Genomic DNA, 13,277 nt, shown 5'->3' with positions numbered 1-13,277 from the left:
AAATGCTTTTGCAAGTGTAGTCACTGTTGTAATGTGAGAAACATGACATTCAATTTTACTACAACAAATTTCGACAACAGATATATGATGGTGGCCAGATAATCTATTGGTTTGTCATATTGATTGACAGATAAATATTGGCTAGGACAATGGAAATAGCTCCCTCACTCTTCTTCAAATAGTGCATGGGAAGTTTTTACATTTACCTGAGTAGCCAGATAGGGTCTCAGTTTAACATTTCATTTGAAGGATGGCACCTTCACCAGTGCAGTGGTGTCAGTACCGTACATGTACTGGTGTGTCTGTCTTAACTGAGTTTTGAAAGTTCTGGAGAGGTTTGTAACTCAAAAGATCCACAACAGACACACACACTTATATAAACAATTTTTCATAAAATTAGACAATATTCAATATTGACATTCTCTAACATGCATTTCTAGATGCAAAAAGACTGAATTTTACTGAAAATTTTATGATATTTAAAATTAATATAATGTTATTTTCCAGCCACAGACTCAAGATTTTTTTTGAAACATTCATCCTTATTGCAAACTTACTTAAACTGGACTTTTTTTGACAAAACTGTTTCAATAATTTGGAGAAGACTTAATTAACATTATTCTGGTGATGTAATTTCAATATCTGCAATACATGAAAAAGAACACCTAACTTTCAGCAATTCACAGAATATGGATCAGCCACTTAAATGTTACTGTGATAAGGAATGGGTGAGGAGGATAAACAAAGTTAAACCTTAAATGTATCATGTTGGGTAGAATTTAATGAAGTAGTTCTATTTAACTGTAGCAGGCAAAATCAAACTTACCATCTATGCAAAACAAAGATAAATGTGTAGTAGGTTATGAGAAAATCTCTATGCTACTGAAAACTGTAGGATAAAACATTCCTCAGTCATATTTAGCCAAGAACAATTGGTAATAAAGAATTAAACAGACTTTTAAATTTAAATTTTAAAATAATTCAACAGTGAGATGTAAAATGATTCACAAATGCTTTTGGAAACCATACCTCAAAGGCAATTAGATTCAAATTGTGATCACAGAATCCAGTTAAAAATTATACAACACCAGGTTATAGCCTAACAGATTTATATGGAAGCACTAGCTTTTGGAGCACTGCTCCTTCATCAGGTGATTGTAAAGGAGCAGCGCTCTGAAAGCTAGTGCTTCCAAATAAACCTGTTGGGACTATAACCTGGTGTTGTGTGACTTTTTTAAACTTTGTCCACCCAGTACAACCCCGGCACCTCCAAATCATGACAGAATCCAATGATTTCCCAATTGTCAAACAATGAACCAAGGACCATAGCCACTGAAACTGAAATATTATTCATGTGAATAAATGACTTTGGCAACAATTTGATGCATTAACATAAAATGCATACAAAGTTGACTTTATATTTTTATTTCACAAAGGATTATGTGCGTTCTCTCAAAAAAAATTGTACAGTGATGTGTAACATAGATTTGTTTCTGTTGTACCAAATATTACAAATTCTCCGGTGAGACACGCTGGAAGTTTTGAAATAGGAACCTCACTAATTGAGAGTTTATTAAATATTCAGGTTTTAAACACTGAGGTACCAACACAAAGAAACTGTAACAAAATCTGCTTTGTTAAACAATCCAAACTTTTATTGAAACAGGACAACCTTTGGTATTTTTTTAAAGGCATTTCTTAGTTTGGGTTATACAGTATCTGTTGTGCTGCACAAAATGAAGACTATTCCCTGGCCACAGACAAAGTTTTTTTTTCCCTTCACCAGCTGCTTTCTGCAAGTATCATAACAGCTCTGATACGCATGTGATCCATAAGGCCACACTCTCAGTAAATTGTGAAATCAAGAGGGAAAAAATGCTGCAGTTCTCACCACAAACGCAAGGATGTTGTCCATGCTGACCAGTTTTGTAGAGGGCATCTGTCGAAGGTCTTATAGAAACTGCTTTCAAGAAACTTAATTACTTATACTTTAAAAATCAATACAATCATTTACCCAGGCTGAAAGTTAAAGTGTAATAAATCCAGGCTTATATGTTCTTTCCTTTTAATAACAAAGCATGCCTCCAACATTTTTTCCAAATAGACAGTTCTAGCTTATTTAATTGCCCTCTATAGACTAACAATATCTCTGTTTTAATAGCACTAAATGACTCAACATTGGGAAAATCTATTACTTATTTAGATTGTTGCCAGGAAACAATCTTTACAAACCTGGATTGCTACTCTCTAGAGTCAACAATGTTTTTTTCAAAAAACATTGAATTTCTTTAAAAATTGAAATAAATTTTATTTCAGCTGCACCAGAAATTTGGAGGGACAAAAGAACATTATAATTTCAAATAGAGACTGTAAGAAATTCAGATCCAGGATAAACTGGGAAAAAAAATTGAGAGCAAGCCAGGCACATGGCTATGATGATGACTAATACTGGTTGCTTAAAGGGAACAGCATGGAACTTTTCCTGATTCGTTTACATCCAAACCTTGTGTTTAAAAGCAGCTCATGTCATATTCAGAAGCCATTTCATGCAACATATCATCGCTATGCCCAATTGATTGCAGTTGCTTTATTATTCCTGAGCCAGCTATTTCTTTTTTCCCCAATACAATGTAAGGATATGTAGTTTCAGTGTCCAGCTTAGAGTGCCTCAAGTCTGTGCAGTGTATAGAGTGTAACCTGAGCAGTTAAAAGTTTCTTGACTGTAGTGGAGTTTTACCTCCTGTGATGTGTGAGGAAACAGCTTTGAATTTCAAAGGAGCGCTGTCGTTATCAGTCCAATGGGACTCAGGTTTAATCGGAAGCAGTGTTTCTGCGTGGTCACTCTGTCTGCACAGGGCAGATTGAAAGCAGATACTGCTCTAACATTGCAATGACTTTCTCATTAACACACAACTGGGTGCTAGTTCTCCCAAAGGTGATTTTTGAACACAACATGACAAATAAGGCAAAGAAAAAAACTCATCTCTCAATCCGAGAAAAGTTTAGCTAAAGAAGCTTCTTATACTTAGAAGTCTATTTCTTTGATGATTTAAAAAGCTGCCTTTCTGGGTTAATTTAGTGCAACTAAAGCTGCAGAGTACTTTTTATAGATTGGCTGTCTGGAAATTTCATGTTTTTATCTTGCACAATTAAGTCAAGGCATAGTGCTCTTCACAAACAAAAGACTTTACTAGAAAACTAAAGTTTTCTAAAATGGCTTAAAGCCCAGCTTTACCCTGGTCTTCAAAATAAAAGTGCATGAGCAGATCAAAAGCACAGGTTCTGTAAATTAAACTGCAGCTTTTAAATAACATGATAGTTTAAATCTGCCTGTGCTACTCCTTTAACATAATAACATTCATCTCAACATATTTATCGTCATTCCTTAACATTTGTTTGCCCAATTCATAAAACTGTCTCTAAAGAAACATCAGTATAAAAGCAAGACTTACCCGTTCCAACAGTGTGTGCTAAGCACAGTATGAAAACCTTGACGTGTTTTAATAGGGTGGGACCAACTCTTCGAACTCAACTGACCAACAGTAAGGGCTATTTGTTCAACCTGAAACCAAAGAAGTTTCTCGTCAATCACGGTTGCTTACCTAATGTGCTGGCCTGCTGTCAGACCCTTTTAATCTCCCACAGCACAACTTATTGTCTGCTACTAGACTTCTCTTTGAGCTGCATCCCATAGTAAACTGTTCTCCCACCCCCAACATTAAAATATTTCTGTAGCCAAATACTATCCAGAGGATTACATGATGTAATGGGTGTTCCTATAGTTTTGATATTCCAGTCCAGTAATATATGCCTGATCAGTGTTCTAGAAACAGGAAGTTCAGAAACATTTTTAAAATGTTGAATTCCGAAAACATGAGCCAGTAAGAATAATCCTACGCCAGCTTGATAGTTGCAATACTTTCCATTTAAAACAGGAAAGGTAAAAATATTTTAAATATTAAACAAGAAAATCTTGCAAACCACAGATTAAAATTGACAAAGAAAATTGTTGATGTTTATCATTGTGTCCATCTGAATGAAGCAAACAAATTTGTTGTAGTTACAATAAACAAAGAAAAATTAATTTTAATTCTGTAGAATTCGATATTAAAACAAACAATTTTCATGCTTACACTTTAAAGGGACTGAGTGGCTCCAAGGCTTACACAATTTAGTTCATGTGTTGATCCATGCAAAATATTTCAAAACGTTATCCCATCTTGATTCTTGGGGAGCAATTACGTGCTAAGAGACTTTTGGTATGTAGAGTCCCTGTAGAATAGTCAGCAACAATATAGCAGATGGTCTGCAACAACCATTACTCAAGAGTGCTGAAGTGTGGTTCAAAAAGACTGGAAAGAAACTCTTAAATTAGTCTCAGATGCCATTCTGCTGCACTGCCGGAGGTTGGCATTTCTGATAGAAATTTTCACAACATTGCCACATGTTATTAAACTAAATCTACAAACCATTTTATAAAAATCCACTGGGGCTATAATGTTAAATTATTCAAGGACCGAGAGCAGGGTTAGCAATGCTACTATCTATCTGGAAAGGGAAAATACAAAACCCAAGTTGAGAAAAGCTTCACATTTTAACTGGCTGCCAAATTTACATACAATAGATAGATACATACATTTAAATAACATGCATACTCAGCAACAATTTTGCACATTCCAGCTAAGAACTATCTGATGTTTCATTGGACCACTATAGTAAGAATAGGGGTCAGTTAGCTCAATTGACTGGGTAGCTAGTGTATGATTCAGCATGACAACAATGTGGATTTGAATCCTATTCTGTGAGGTAAATTTAGGAACTACCTCCTTTGCCCTGCCCTGAGGTTGAAAGACAATGACAGACCACTACCGAGAAACTGTCAAGAAAACTGGGCAGACTGAAACTTCAGCAGACAATGTGTCTTCAGGCAAAGCACTCCTGAATAAATTATTGTTCTGAAGAAGAGTTATTGAACTCGAACATTAATTCTCTGCAGATACTGCCAGACCTGAGTTTCCCAGGCACTTTATTTCAGATTTCCAACATCAGAGATTTTTCACTTTAATCTAAATAAATTAAATTTGATAAAAGTCATCTTTCTTCATTCTGTTGTATACAGGTCTACAAAAGCTGTACCCCTGTATCTGATTTAACATGCATTTTGAAACCAACCCTTTGGTTAAATTTAAATATAGACTGGGCAATTTTGGGTGAAGTTTGGTTAAAATATTAGAAAACTGGTTCCCAACTCCCAGACTGCCCCCTTCTGGTTAATACTGTGGGGAGAGTGGGGTGAATAGCCAATACTTCAAGGAAGTCTTTTAACACTTGAAGGGTCTGACAAAGAAGCCATGTGCCTCATCAGTAGCCTGTTTTTGATTTGTTTTATATATGTCCCGAATCTTGGGAAGTCTGTATCAGCTAAACTGCTGAAAGTAAGTGCCCACTAGTTCTTGCTAGTGAGTTGTAAATGTTTCCTAGGCTCAAGTAGTTTTCCCTTCCTTTCAAGATAGGCAACACTACCTTTAACTTTGTTAAATGACTGCCCATCTTCAATATTCTTTTCTGTTTCAAAGCCCCTGAAAATGTTGCCACCTCCCAAAATCTATGTGTCTCTTTCTCACAACACCACGGCGCTGAAAGTGAACATTGCTATGCCTATTTTGAGGTGATGTGGAGATGTCAGAGTTGATCTGGGGTGGCCAAAGTCAAAAATCAAACGACACCAAGTTGTACTCCAACAAGTTTATTTGAAATTAAAAGCTTTCGGAGCTCAACCCCTGCCTTGGGTGTTGTAGTTTTTAGCAGAAACAAAGACCACAATTTCAGGGAGGTGTCCCAATTTGAACAATGCTGGAAGTACAACTGACATCAGATTGGCTCAGTTGTTGACAGATAAAAACAATGACTGCAGATGCTGGAAATCAGATTCTGGATTAGAGTGATGCTGGAAAAGCACAGCAGTTCAGGCAGCATCTGAGGAGCAAGAAAATCGACGTTTCGGGCAAAAGCCCTTCATCAGGAATAGAGGCAGAGTGCCTGCAGGGTGGAGAGTTAAATGAGAGGAGGGTGGGGGTGGGAAGAAAGTAGCATCGAGTCCTTTTCAGGACATGGTTGAAGAGCTTCAGGGCAGAGGAAATGACCTGGGAGTTGCAGTGGGAGAGGGACTCCCTGAGATTCTTGTAGAGAGAATAGGAAAACTTCTTCAAGGCAGGCATCCTTGCAAGAGGATTTGCAGTAGGGTTAAAATCAATGAGGTAAAAACAATGACTGCAGATTCTGGAAACCAGATTCTGGATTAGAGTGGTACTGGAAAAGCACAGCAGTTCAGGCTACATCCTCTGGATTAGAGTGGTGCTGGAAAATATTCTGGTGGTTGCTCTGAACTAATGTTTGATCCCTTGACTGTAATAATAATGGCTTGCCAACTATTCAGCAGGACTGAGGTAACTGTTTTCTTGGTATACTCTCCTCAGTATTTTGGGTTTTACTGCCTGTGTATTGTGGGGGGAGGGGGGCATCAATAAAATGGTACATTTTGAATTTTAACACCTTAATATGCAGCCAAGGTGGAGTGATGGGACCACACAGAATCTTTTGACTCCACAGCACTAATATGTGATACTTTGCCTTATCTTTCTTTTCTTGTCCCCAATCCTCCTTCCCAACTCCCCTAGGGTCTAGCTTAGAGCCATTGTTTCATAACAACTGGCCCAAGTATCCTCAAAACCAGTGATTTGCATTTGAATACCTGATTGGTGCCTGCAGCTTACCAGAATTATCTGATAAGATCCAAGACTCTGTTTCAGACAATTGATGGGACAGTAGCTTCTGTCTCAATGCACACTGATAATGTGCAGACCTAAACAATTTTCTCCTCCATGTTTGGATCTTTTAAGTTTCTATCCACCAACAATATTAAAATGGTCCTATTCAAGTCCTGAGTTATTGTGTACACTCTCACAATGGCCATGGCTCATCATCACGTTTGTTCTTCTCAACCTGTCTCTCAGCTCTTCCAGCCCTACATCTGATTGGTCAAACAACACCATTTGCTAAAACGTTTATGCAAACAATGGCAACACTCTGAGAAGAGACTGTGGTCAGTTAGGATTAAATTCATGATATTAAATTAATCTATAGAAAGATCACAGCACTAACGGAGGCCCTTCAGCCTGTAGAGTTGGTGCCAGCTCTCTGCAAGAAGAATTCAGCTAATCCCATTTTGTTCCCTTTTCATACAGCACCTGGTTCAAGACCCTTTGTCAAAAAGAAGTTTTTCTCTACCTATTCCATTTAGATTTTGAATGCCTCTATCAAATTTTCTCTCAACCTGCTTTTCATTAGGAAGAATAATCCCCAGCTTCTCCAAACTATCAACATAACTGAAGTCCTCATCTTCTAGAAGCATTCTTGTAAATCTTTTCTGCATTTTTTCAAAAGCCTTCACATCCTTCCTAAAGTGTAGTACACTGAATTAGATACAATACTCTACCTGAAGCTGAACGAGTGATTTACAAAACTGTATCATAACATGCTTATTCTTTGTTCTCATTGCCACAGAGTATAAAACCCAGGATTCTCAATGCCTTGTTAAATAACTTTTCAATTTGCCCTGATAACTTCAATGACTTTTGAAAGCACGGATTCCTCTGTCTCTGCATGTCTTTTAGAATTGTATCTTTTATATTTTATAGTTTATATTCCCTTTTCACATTCCTCCTACAAAAATATGTCACTTCATAATTCTCAACATTAAGTTTCATCAACCATCTGCTTTATTCATTCCACCAGCTTGTTCATGTCCTTTTGAGTCTCACAGCTTCCTTGCTTTGTGTCATCTGCATGTTTGAAACAGTAATATATATGAAGAATTGATCATTGTGAGGAACGCCACTTTACACTTTTTTCCAGTCTGATAAACAACTGTATACCATTACTCTATTTCCTGTCACTCAGCCAACTTATATCCATGTGGTTACATTCCCTGGGCTTCAATTTTCTGGCTGCCTATCAAAGCCCCTTTTGACATCTTGTCAATCGCATTACCTTCATCTACTCTTTCTGTTATCTCATCCAGAAACCTCAATCATAATTAGGTCAATATGATTTGCCTTGAACAAATCTCTATTCTGGCTTTCCTTAATTAGTCCACCCTTCTCAAAGTAGCTGTTAATTTTGTAACTTTCCTATGATTTTAAAAAAACATCTTCTCACACAAGAATGTTCTTGTTGCATCTGTCAGGCATACAGAAGTAAATTGGCTTACCTGTCTGATGAGAGGGATTGTGATCTTCAAAGAGAAGACTCTTTTGAATTGGGGTGTCAAAGTACTGCTTAGCTCAATTTGATTCCTGCAGTCTTTTGCCATTCTTTCAGTTCACTTGATTCAATCCAATTTCCAAGCATTTGTGATGAGAAAGAAGTCCAGAACAACATAAACACAAACTAAAATCCATCAATGGAATTTTAAGCACTCACTACAGAAAAGGAACAATGAAAATTCAGGAAGATTTGTTATTTTTATTTGTGTCACTTTATTACCTGATTTATCCCATTTCTGTGTCTCTTCCTGCCTATTATTATAGTCTGCTATTGTAATCTGCTATTCTAATTTTTATTTATTTCTAGGAATGGATGGACAGTTTCACTATGTTTCATGTGTAGAACCCAAAGGTGAGACTTTTTATTTTTTTTATCCTGAAGCACTATTTTAAGAATAATGTAAAACTACGGCTCATAAGATAAACAAGCCTGGTCAAGCTGCCTTTTGTAGTAAACATGAATAAAGTGAATAAAGAGCAGTGGGAAAGAGCCCAAAACATAATATTCTGGTTTAATGTTTTAGTTGATTATTATGCTGTATGATTGATGATAGCTTTAGTCAGTAATTTTTGTTCAATGTCACAATCCAAATCAACGTTTTGCTTGAGGGCCTGGTGTTGAATATTCCAGCAACTGACACCTCAGAGCACAAGATTCTCCATCTGAAGTTCCCTTGACTAGATCTTTCTAACTTCAAACATACTAGAGTGGACAGTTGCCAAATGGATGTGTGCGCTTGCATTAAAAGTTCATCAATAAATTCTGTTTAAAGGGATCCCTGGTCAAAAATGGCAAATCCCAACAGTCGGACAGAAAAACGTAAAGGTGCAGTATTTTGATCTCTTTCACTAGCTGTAGGGAAATTTGAACAGCACTGTTTCCTAATATAAATTCCAGTGCCTTTTTTTTATCCCTGGAAGCATAAGCATAAAGGATGCTCATCTTGATCAACATCTTTGGAGTCTAAACATTATAATGGAGGATGTGTGTTGTATGCTGCTCCTCGGATGCTGCCTGAACTGCTGTGCTCTTCCAGCACCACTAATCCAAAATCTGGTTTCCAGCATCTGCATTCAATGTTTTTACCTTGTTGTATGCACTAGTAAATTTGAGAGCTACACACAAAAAAGAGATGGGTCACAAAAACGCGCCTTACTATATTATATATTCATGGCTACATAAGTCACCCGAAATACTAAACAGAAATGTGGCTGACTAAAAGTTACATATCCAATCACAATGTCAAAACAGCATTACTTGATCCATTATGCCATAATTATCCATTTCATCTCACAAATATTATAAGTTTATTGTTAATTTTGAAGTGAATGTACTCAAATGTTGCTCCAATGTTTAAAAAATAGGAGAACAATAAGGTAAGGTAAAACTTTTAATCTAGTTACAGTAGATTTACCATGATTAGCATTAGAATCCAAAAAAAATAGGAAAACCGAAGTCAGGTAGGGAGGGAGAGTATAGAAGGAGTAACTAAAAGTCTACACAAAGATGTGGGTTCAGTGGATACTTTCAAAGGTGAAGAGAGAGATGATGTGTAACAATATTGAAGGAGGGAATTCCTAAAAGGGTACAGAGTCAACAGAAGCTCTGAAAATATTGTCAGATAACAATGTTGTTGGGTTGAGAGATAGGGGACACATGGACAAAATCAGAAGAATGGGGTGCTCAGAGCTAAAAGTGATGCAAAGGTCACTGACAAGGCCAAGGATTTGAATGGGATTCTTTGAGATACTGGGAGTGATGGAAGTATGGAGACGTGGACCACAATGCTGGACAGGGCATGTACAAGTTAGAGTTTATAGGATGTACAGGATGGCAGATCAGCAAGGAAAGCATTCAAATTGTCTAAATATGGAATAAACTAAAGTGTGGTTTCATCAGTGGAAGATTGATGTGGGCACTGGGGAAGGCAATGATGCAGTGATGTAAATAAGTGGTTTAAGTTATTGACATGTGGTTGAAGCCTCAGCCTAGAGTCGAACAGAATGCCAAGATTACAAATAGTCTGGTAAGAGAGCAAGGGAATCACCAGAGTGTAATGTGTCTAAAATTACCCTGAGACTTGTAAAGATTTAAATTGAGCAATCAATTAAACTGTACATAGGCAGAATCCCTAATAATGTTTAAAATGACGTATAAGGTATTATTTCTTAGATTATTAGAGATGAAATGTGAAACAAGCTACTAATTCACTGTCACATACTTTCCACTTCTACACAAGTCAAAATGAACCACTATTAGTCCAAGTTCAGAGTCCAAAATTGCTGAAACTGTTACAACCTTGATAAATGGGAAAGTTGGTCAGGTCCTCATCCCATGATGAACAGTGGGAAGTTGCAAAGATTTCATGGTAAGCACGTAACATACCCGTCACAAATGGATGGACTTACTACATAAATTAAAGATGTCATGAATATGACATCAATCCTACTAATTTCCCCCTTGTAATCAGCAAAATTAAAATCATCTGAGGACTTAAAACATCAGAGTTTCCCTTTTGCTCCAAATAGTAGAATAATCACTGTCACAAAAACCACTATTTCTGAAGTGAGCCACGTTTCTTTAATAGTACTCAAGCACTGAGCTGACAAAAAAACAAAACAAAGAACTGCAGAGATGGGAGATCTGAAACAGACAAAAGCAGGAATTGCTGGAGAAACCCACCAGGTCTGCAGCATCTGTAAAGAGAAGTCAGAGTTCATGTTTCAAGTCCAGTGACCCTCCAGAAGACATTGGTACCATGGCAAGTCATTGCAGCAAGTATTTTTTTTCCTTCCCATCTACAGTGAGTGCTTCAGGAGTGGAGTATATTAAATTGTCGTGAAATATGTAAAAGCACATAATTGAAATAGTCACAGCTAGGGTCAGAAATAATAAATGTAATCTCTGCAGTGACACTATGCCCTTGCTACTGAGAAGATTAATGCAAAGTAGATTGGATTCACTAAATTTTTACAAAAAAAACCCAGGTTTCAAGACTTAAACTGGCTCCACTGGGAAAGATTACTTCTCTTTTCTCTCATGCTTGGCTGGCTCTGATTCCAGGTTCAGGTAGCATTAACACTCTTACTGTAGAATTCGTGGATGGACAAACCACAACAGTTACAGTAAAACAAAGAACTGCTGATGCTGGAGACCAGAAACAGAAACAGAGAGTGAATTAACTCCACAGAGATTGGTATCACATCACCAAATCATCTTTTATTTACATGTGACGAGTCCTTAACACTGGTCTGGCTTCCTCAGAGCCAGCTCTCACAGTCGGCAGAACCTTTGACACCTCTATTTATTTTTTCCCCCCCAGCATCCATGTTGTGTGTGTGCAGGTGTGAGACATAGTGAAAGACGCAAGGTGCATGAATCTTTATTCAGTTTCCACTACCAGGAAGAAAAGAAACACCCAAGTGACCAGTGACATCAAAGGGAATGCTGTGTGATCAAACAGTGAAGGGGAGGGCAGGGATTAAATCAAAATAGAGTTGGAGGGGGAAATAATGCACTCCACTCCCTGTGGTGCCCACCTCTCCCTGAACTATTCCAGGGTGTTGGTGGAGACACTCCTGTCTGTTTATTTATTTATTTATTTATTTTCGTACACACACTCACACTGATCCAGCGCTCAAGACAGGAAAACACCCGAGTGGTCCAGTGACATGCAGTGCCCTTCGCATCAAAGGGCAATGCTCACACCGGTTTATTTATTTTTTTATATATAATTAAACCCCACACTACCGCCTAACTGCGGTAGTGCTTATTTTTCCCCAGCACCCATGGTGTGTGTGTGTGCAGGTTTGAGACACAGTAAAAGACACGAAGTGTACAAATCTTTATTCAATTTCCACCACCAGGAAAATAGGAAAACACCTGAGTGGCCAGTGACAAGCAGTGCCCTTCACGTCAAAAAGGGCAATGCTGTGTGATCAAACAGTGAAGGGGAGGGCAGGGACTAAATCAAAATAGAGTTGGAGGGGGAAATGATGCACTCCACTCCCTGCGGCGCCCACCTCTCCCTGAACAACTCCAGGTGTTGGTGGACACCGCGTGCTCCTTCTCCAAGGACACCCGGGCCCTAACGTAACCGCGGAAGAGGGGCAGGCAGCCGGCCCTCACGACCCCCTCCACGGCCCGCTGCCTGGACCTGTTTATGGCCAGTTTGGCCAGGCCCAGGAGCAGACCCACAAGGAGGTCTTCAGACCTGCCCTCCCTCCTTCGCACCGGGTGCCCGAAGATCAGGAGCGTGGGACTGAAGTGCAACCAAAAGCAGAGGAGAAGGTTTTTCAGAAAATCAAAGAGGGAGTGCAAACGCCCCACACCCAATATACACATGGTCCACAGACTCCACAGCACCACAGAACAAGCAGTAGGGCTGGGAGTCCGTGAACCACAGCAATCTGCGGTTGTAGGGGACTGTTACGTGCAGCACCCTCCACCCCAGATCCCCGAGAGAAAGGGGGAGGACTCCCATGTAGAGAGCCCTCCACTGGGGATCCCCACCGCCTGGTGGCAAATGGGCACGCCGAGGCGTGTCCGGACGGTGGATGAGGGAAAAGAGGTGGACGGTGTGCAGCAGCAGTCTATACAGGGCCCAAGGGTATTGGTTTATTTTTTTTTTAACGAACTTATATTTTTTTTATTATTAACCCCACACTACCGCCTAACTGCGGTAGTGCTTATTTTCCCCAGCACCCATGGTGTGTGTGTGTGTAGTTGTGAGACACAGTGAGAGACGCAAAGTGCACAAATCTTTATTCAATATCCACCACCAGGAAAAGTAGGAAAACACCCAAGTGGTCTGTGACAAGCAGTGCCCTTCACGTCAAAGGGCAATGCTGTGTGAACAAACAGTGAAGGGGAGGGCAGGGACTAAATCAAAATAGAGTTGGAGGGGGAAATGATGCACTCCACTCCCTGCGGCGCCCACCTCTCCCTGAACA

At 38.9% G+C, this 13,277-nt stretch overlaps 1 protein-coding gene across 4 annotated transcripts in view; it reads right to left on the bottom strand.

The window, feature by feature from the left end:
* Nucleotides 1-3,798, bottom strand: part of fbln2 (fibulin 2) — a 181,667-nt gene extending 177,869 nt beyond the window's left edge. For 2 of the 4 annotated variants that reach the window (XM_060835551.1, XM_060835554.1), the window contains exon 1: nucleotides 3,453-3,691. The gene's annotated coding sequence lies outside the window, so the exon portion shown is untranslated. Of the gene's footprint in view, nucleotides 1-3,452; nucleotides 3,695-3,758 lie in introns of those variants that run through there. The other 2 variants (XM_060835552.1, XM_060835553.1) reach the window with 2 other exon arrangements.
* Nucleotides 3,799-13,277: the final 9,479 nt, after the last annotated feature.

Source organism: Hemiscyllium ocellatum, chromosome 14, assembly GCF_020745735.1.
Source record: "Hemiscyllium ocellatum isolate sHemOce1 chromosome 14, sHemOce1.pat.X.cur, whole genome shotgun sequence".
In the NCBI taxonomy this organism is placed as follows: Eukaryota; Metazoa; Chordata; class Chondrichthyes; order Orectolobiformes; family Hemiscylliidae; genus Hemiscyllium; species Hemiscyllium ocellatum.
Note: the sequence above shows the minus strand (reverse complement) of the source record. Positions and strands in the feature narration are given on the sequence as shown.